The sequence below is a fragment of the Ictalurus punctatus genome, chromosome 12 (genome assembly GCF_001660625.3).
Source record: "Ictalurus punctatus breed USDA103 chromosome 12, Coco_2.0, whole genome shotgun sequence".
Lineage (NCBI taxonomy): Eukaryota > Metazoa > Chordata > Actinopteri > Siluriformes > Ictaluridae > Ictalurus > Ictalurus punctatus.
This window is the reverse complement of record NC_030427.2, coordinates 31,529,612-31,536,706: the sequence shown is the minus strand read 5'-3', so window position 1 is coordinate 31,536,706 and position 7,095 is coordinate 31,529,612. Positions and strand designations below refer to the sequence as shown.

Below are 7,095 nucleotides of genomic sequence, written 5' to 3'. Positions count from 1 at the left end.
CAGGACTTGTTTTCAAGTTTCCTTCCCTTTGTTTAAAACATTGATGCTTGCCTACAAAGCCAAAAACAGACCAACACCCACTTTCCTCAAACCACTTATTTCTTCAAAGCACCCTGCACTGCACCACACACCCTCTGATCCTCTTGCACCACTCGACTGGTCCCACCATCTCTCAGGGTACAAGAAAGGCATGCAACAAGACTCTTCTCTGTTCTGGCACCAGGTGGTAGAACGAACTTACCCTAGATGTCTGACTGGCTGAGTCACTGGTGGTCTTCAAACAATGTCTAAAGACCTACCTCATCTCCAAGTACTTAAATTAGCACTTTATTTAAACAACAATTGTGTTCTCTGTGTGTTTTTCATACTATATTACCACCCCAGCAGAGATATGGCATACTTTTGGCCATATGTTGTAAATCACATAGGAAACTTTAGTATCACAATAGCAACTTATTATTATTTTTGTTTCAGAAATTATAGCCTCCTTCCACTGTCTCCCTGTCCACAATATCCAGTGATGTTTACTCTGATTATATTATATTTCCAGACTTGCCAACCTTTTATGCATTTTGTCATTTAACACCAGAGATGGCTTGTACGAGTTTATCACTCAAAATACATCAACAGAGCAGTGCATTTCTCTCAAACAAAAGGGAGACGAGTGTTTGAAACTGAAATGTTTTGAACTCTCTGATTAGTAACTGACACCACCTGGAAGCCCCACCCCCTTTATGGTCTCATTCACTTTCACTTTCTGGCACAGTAAATGGAGAATGTTTTGATTTCATTAATGTGGGAAAAAACTATCAATGTATGTGTAACTTATGACATGAGTATTTTAGTTTTACCATCACCATATGGAACACTCTCAGAAATAAAGCTTCCAAACTGAACTTTTCCTCATTGCTTGGGTGATGACATCAAGATGAGGTTTTGTACCTGTAGTTTGTATCTTTTACCTGGGAAGGTGCATGTGGTGTACCTTTAATCAGCTCTTAGATTAAAACATTAAATGTGCATAAATTATGTGCCAATTATGTACTTTACATTATATGTCAATATAAAGTATAAAGATATGCACATATGGTACACAAGATTGACACTTGATGGTAAGGCTTCAGTAACAAGGTAAGACACAGTTTGGCACCTTTATTTCTGAGAGTGTAGAGTTTTTGTGGTAAAACGATCATTTTGTTTTCATGCTATGTGGTACGTGATTTTCTGGTGAGTTCTGACATGTCTGTAACTCAAAAATGACCTTTAACACCAAATACAACTATGTTTAGAAAGAAATGTGCGTGTGTGTGTGTGTGTGTGTGTGTGTGTGTGTGTGTGTGTGTGTGTGTGTGTGTGTGTGTGTGTGTGTGTGTGTGTATGGGTTAAAAGGCTACCTCTGTGCCAAATTAAAATGTTGAAATCATTTAGTAAATTTACTGATAATTAGCTTTAACGCTAATTGGGTTTTAGGCAGCATGTTCAAAGTGGACCGTAGATTAGGTGATAATACAGTTTTCAGTGTGTTAACCAAATGTGGAGCAATTAACAGCAGCAGCATATATGCTGTCTTTCTCTCTCTCTCTCTCTCTCTCTCTCTTTCTCTCTCTCTCACACACACACTCTCACACACACACACACACACACACACACACACACACACACACACACACACACTCTTTCAGCTATTACAGTGGTCTTTCTCTTCTCTCTCGTCTAGCTGCTGAAGGGTTTGTGTAATGGAGTGTGTGTGTGTGTGTGGGGGGGGGGGTGTTACAAAGAAAGACAGGGACAGACGTGAGAAAGTGGAAAGACGTGAGGACGCAACAGAGAAGTGAAAGAGCATGGAGAGAGAAAGAGAGAAACAAAGCGCTGACACTGGAGTTAACTGAGTGTGCTGAGGTAATAATTCTGTTGAGCTAAATGAGAACACTGAGCTAATAATTCTATTGAGTTAACTGAGAACCCTGAAGTGATAATTCTATTGAATTAACTGAGAACGCTAAGGTAATAATTCTATGGAGCTAACTGAGAACACTGAGGTAATAATTATGTGGAGCTCAGATTGTTGAAGTAATAATTCTATGCAGCTGAAAACACTGAGATAATAACTCTATGGCATAATCTGAGAATGCAAACGTACTAAAGACTATGAAGTCTTGTTTTTTTTTTTGTTTTTTTTTTGTAGGTCTATGCAATGTTTTAGTCTGGAAAAACTCCTTTCCTTGACATCACAGCCGGCTCAAACCCAGGCTAAAATCACACATATGGAAGGATGCTGAATGTTTGAATGTTCCGGGAGAACATTCCTGAGGCAGATAAACTTAAGCAGGTGACCTAAGTTCAGTATTGTGGGTTTTATATTTAGCTTCTGGAGGAGTAACATTTTTTCTCCTCCTACGCTGGGCTAAAGGTGTACCTTTCAGGCTCTTTCCAGGATTTTCCAAGATCTTACTGTTAGGGAGAGAGTCATACAAGCTAAAAATCTAGCAAATGACTGTCAGTATCCAATGTGGTCACAGTTTGTTGATGAACCTATGAATTGAAAACATTTCAGCACGTCTATCACAGTTGATGAGTTATTATTTATATATGAGGAAAGAGGTCACAAGCTTTTCTTGTCAACTGATTTGCAACTGCTCATAATAATTACTGTGAACTCTTCCTCAGCTTGTCAGATTGATTTCTAGGTGATCTAAGGCCACCTGCTGTGTGCCAAGGTCAAAATCCAGATCCCAAAACAAAGCAGTACTTTGACCACAAAGAAAAACACAAACCCCAAATCACAGCTAAACCAAACCCAAAGTTCAGACCAAACTAAAAACCAAAGCACTAAGCTGAAAGACCCCAGTTCCCAGAAGAAACAAAAACATTCTAAGTAAAGCATTTAAAAGGTTTTAAGAAAGTTAGATTTCAACATTGCAAATTTAAAAAAAAAAAAATAACGTGATAAAATAATGGTTTGCTCAGTCAACCTTCCAACAAACATTATTAAAATGTAAATGAGCGTAAACCTGTAGAACTCGATGCAATAAACCCCAGTGGAAATGCCAACAATAATACTTTAATAATACCAGTCCTTCCTGTTACTAATTTGAATGCCACATACCTTTCTTATGATATAATTCAAAAAGGAAGGAAGTTACTGAAGAAAATCTATTTCAAACATTTCAGACCTTGCTGTGATCTTGACAATGTTTGGGTCAGTTCCAAAATCTAATCAGTTCATCTGTTCGTTGTGATGATAATTCAGTATAAATCCTACAATCATTTAACCACTTGTTCTTGAGATATCAAACTAATTCTATTCAATTTTATTTGTATGGCGCTTTTAACAATGGACACTGTCTCATAGCAGCTTTACAGATCCATATAAACACAGTATACTGATTTTAAGTGTGTGAATTTATCTCTGTTGAGCAAGCCGGTGGTGATGGCGGTGAGGAAAAACTCCCTAAGAGGATATGAGGAAGAAACCTTGAGAGGAACCAGACTCAGAAGGAAACCCGTCCTCATCTGGGTAACAGCGGATAGTGTGAATTAAAGTTCATTATGGTGTTTATATGAAGTCTGTTTGTTGAACTAGTCCACTGTTCACTAAAGGAGACCTGAGTGTAAAACTGCATGTGGTAATTGCAGTCCCAAGGCCATCGCAGCAACCGTAGTCCCAGCAACCACAGCGAGAACGTCCATGTGGAATTGAGGTCCAAAACCATTTCCATGGTACTTCAAGTGGTACCGTCCTCAGCAATCTCCAGGCTGCACTGCTTGGGGTCATCCTCAGTGGCAGAATGTAGCCTCCAGTTGATGAGAGCTCCATCCAGAGGTAAGGCATCAGGATGGATGAAGCAGGTCCGGAGAGCAGAAAGGATCAGGATCTCCATAATATTATGTGTGGCTTGAGAGAAGGAGAGAGGGAGAGGGATGTAAAGAGAGGGAGAGATTGTTAGGTATGCTTACTATCCCATAATGGATAAGACTGTGTACTTTGTGTAAAAGAAAGTCTATTCATGGTAAGCTTGAGTAAACAAATATGTTTTCAGTATCTCGGATGGACACGCAGACAAACCTAGTGTCAGAGACATAAATTCTTGTAATATATTCATGTTATAAGAATATTCATAAATTCTTGAATATATAAATATTATGTAAACCTTCACAGGACCCAAAAGCATAACCTTTAGACTTTAAATGGTCTAGGAGCCAAATGTTCGTCTTTTTTATTTTTATTTTTATAAAATGTATAAAAGCTGTATAGCAACTGAACCCAAATTTAAAGCTAAACCTAAAGTTAAACTCAAAGCTGGATCTGGTTTAAAACATTACAAGTGGCAGGAAAATGCATGAACACCTGAATGTTCTGTGATGGTGTGTGTGTGTGATCAGGCATTAAGTGTGGCTTTATCATGAGTAGCTGCTGGATGTATATCTCATTTTTTTCTCTCATTTTAATGGTAATTATACATAATGCCACATAATGAACCTAAAATGGAGCTCCAGCTACAAATGTCAGACAGTGACACTTTGCCTTTTTTACCACGTTTCTTTTGTTCCTGTAGACAGGTCACACTGTGCCTGATAAGATGAAGAGATCTGAACCTTCTTCTTTTTTTGTGTGTGCGTGTGTGTGTGTGTGTGTGTGTGTGTGTGTGTGTGTGTGTGTGTGTGTGTGTGTTTCTTTCTTGTGAGCCTTTTAGACATTTTCAGGGAACACTTATTGCCATGGCAACTTTGTCATGTGCCTTTTTTTTGTTTGTTTCAACGCCAGCTGAGATGTCTGGCTCTGGAGTGTACGTGTGTCTGTAATAGTGTGTGCTAATATGTGTAGACTTGAGATCAAGGATTTTGCCGTGGTTCCAAAAGTGTGTGAGTGTGTTTGCACTATAAAGTTAGAGCCCACATTACCTAGCATTTACATGAATAAAAATGAGTATAGACCATATATCATCGATGTTGACTAGATCAATGGTCACCAACCCTGTTCCTGGAGATCTACCTTCCTGAAGACTTTATCTCCAAACATAATGGTGCCCACCTGACCATCTAATCACTAGTAGCCTTAAGAAGTTCTTGATCATCTAAAACACACATGTGAGACTTTGGTTGGAGATGAAAACTTCAGGAAGGTAGAACTCGAGGAAGAGGGTTCTGTGACCAATGATTTAGATGTTTATTGATCAGCCTGCTAATTCTATCACATTACGATAGCAGGGTAACCCACATTCACCACTGGACCACACAGTTGAACTAGAGCAGCTACTTTTGTACTGATGAACTACTTCTCATACTCAACACAATTATATTGAAATATTAATGACTCATAACATAAGTTAGCCTAATCTCACATAAACATTTAAAATCCAAATATAACATTTATGTTTTAACTATGTTTGTTTATTGAATGGCATTGGTAAGACAAACCAGCAGATGAGACTTAGTGACTAGCGAGCTATTAAGTTAGTCACATCAGCTAGCTAAATAAGGTTGTGTTCTGTTAACTACTTCCTTTTAACTACAGAGGAGCCTCTGGAATAGAAAAAAGCAAATGGGTGGCTGTGACTCAGGTGGTAGAGCGGGTTGTCCACTAATCGTAGGGTTGGCGGTTCGATTCTCAGCCCACATGACTCCACATACCGAAGTGTCCTTGGACAAGACACTGAACCCCAAGTTACTCCCAATGGCAAGTTAGTGCCTTGCATGACAGCTCTGCTACCATTGGTGTATGAGTGTGTGTGTGAATGGGTGAATGAGACACAGTGTAAAGCGCTTTGGATAAAAGCGCTATATAAGTGCAGACCATTTACCAAATAAACGCAAATATGACGTTTTCCTCATTTCATTGTAGTAGTTTGTAAACAGTTCCTCATTTGTAGGGAACAAATTTTCAATTTCAGGATCCCATTAGCTAGTTAAACGATGTCCCACTTGGGCAGCTCAATGACTTCGTTAATGTCCAGTCACCTAGGTTTACTATTTACCCATTACATGACATTCAACATGAGCTGGATGACTGAAAACCTCAGAAATCTTATGATGGAATTGTCTACCCTCTCACCCCACAGAATGATTTGTTCAACGACTGACTCGCATCTTGAGTTGAGTTTCCAGTTCTTCATTTTTAATTCCCATCAAGTCAAACATTTCTGAAAAAAACAATAAAATGATTCTGATGCTCGATTACGAGGGGGATTTCTGCAGTTATTCACTGCAGTGAGAGTTATGTCATTATCAGAGCAGGTCTTCATGTCTTGTGATGTTAGTAAGAGTCTCAGTGTGTCTTGTGATGCTTTTGTAAATAAAAGGACCCTCGAGAGAATCTGACTCAGAAACTCTTTATTCACCAAAGATATAAGGCACACAACAAATACACACAAGAACACAACATACCATATACATAGGTTATGAAATTTTTATTTTGGTCTCTCAATAATTTGCTTTTGCAAACATATCTCCTTTTATTAACATTCTTCTTTTCATCAATGGTGTTGTATTTATGAAAAAATACAACAAGCATAACAACATGTAGCTAGAGCTGACATAAATTATACAAGTAACGCTCTTTCTAACTCCTTAGTGTTCTAGTTATTGTCTGGTAATTGTTCAGCATTTGGTGTAAAGAGTAGGAAGAGCTTATTATTATTAAAACTACTTACAATTGGATGATAATATCGGTAACATAGCTTAGCTATCGTATTTTTGTACTATCCTATTATTATCATATTATTGTAAGTTGTATCCCAAACTAGCAGCAGGTGTTTTTGGTGCTAATCACAACTAGACTGCTTTTTGCTTAATTACGTTGCTGGTTAGCTATCAAACTTGCTAGTGAGTCACAAACTAACTTCATACATTGACGCTGTAAAAATGCATAATAATTTGCATACCTTCATGTTTTAGCGTTGTCTTTTGTTGTCATAGCAAAGGGTACAATACTAGTACAAAGGAAATGCACTGTATTCATAGAGAGAAGGTATGCGTGAAGTGTGTGCGAGGAAAGGCGTTAATGTTTGGACTCAGCAAAATGTTTCCTTAGATGGAGTTGGAGTTCAGTCAGCCGTGCTTTTTTTTTCAAACTGTAGAATGCTTGTTTTGTGAACA

At 38.3% G+C, this 7,095-nt stretch overlaps 1 long non-coding RNA gene across 1 annotated transcript; it reads left to right on the top strand.

Moving 5' to 3' along the window:
- Positions 1 to 1,785: 1,785 nt before the first annotated feature.
- LOC128634059 (uncharacterized) lies at positions 1,786 to 6,303 on the top strand. The gene is made up of 3 exons (XR_008397248.1): positions 1,786 to 1,899; positions 2,186 to 2,329; positions 3,422 to 6,303. It is a non-coding gene; the product is annotated as an uncharacterized LOC128634059 (long non-coding RNA).
- The last annotated feature ends 792 nt before the right edge of the window (positions 6,304 to 7,095 follow it).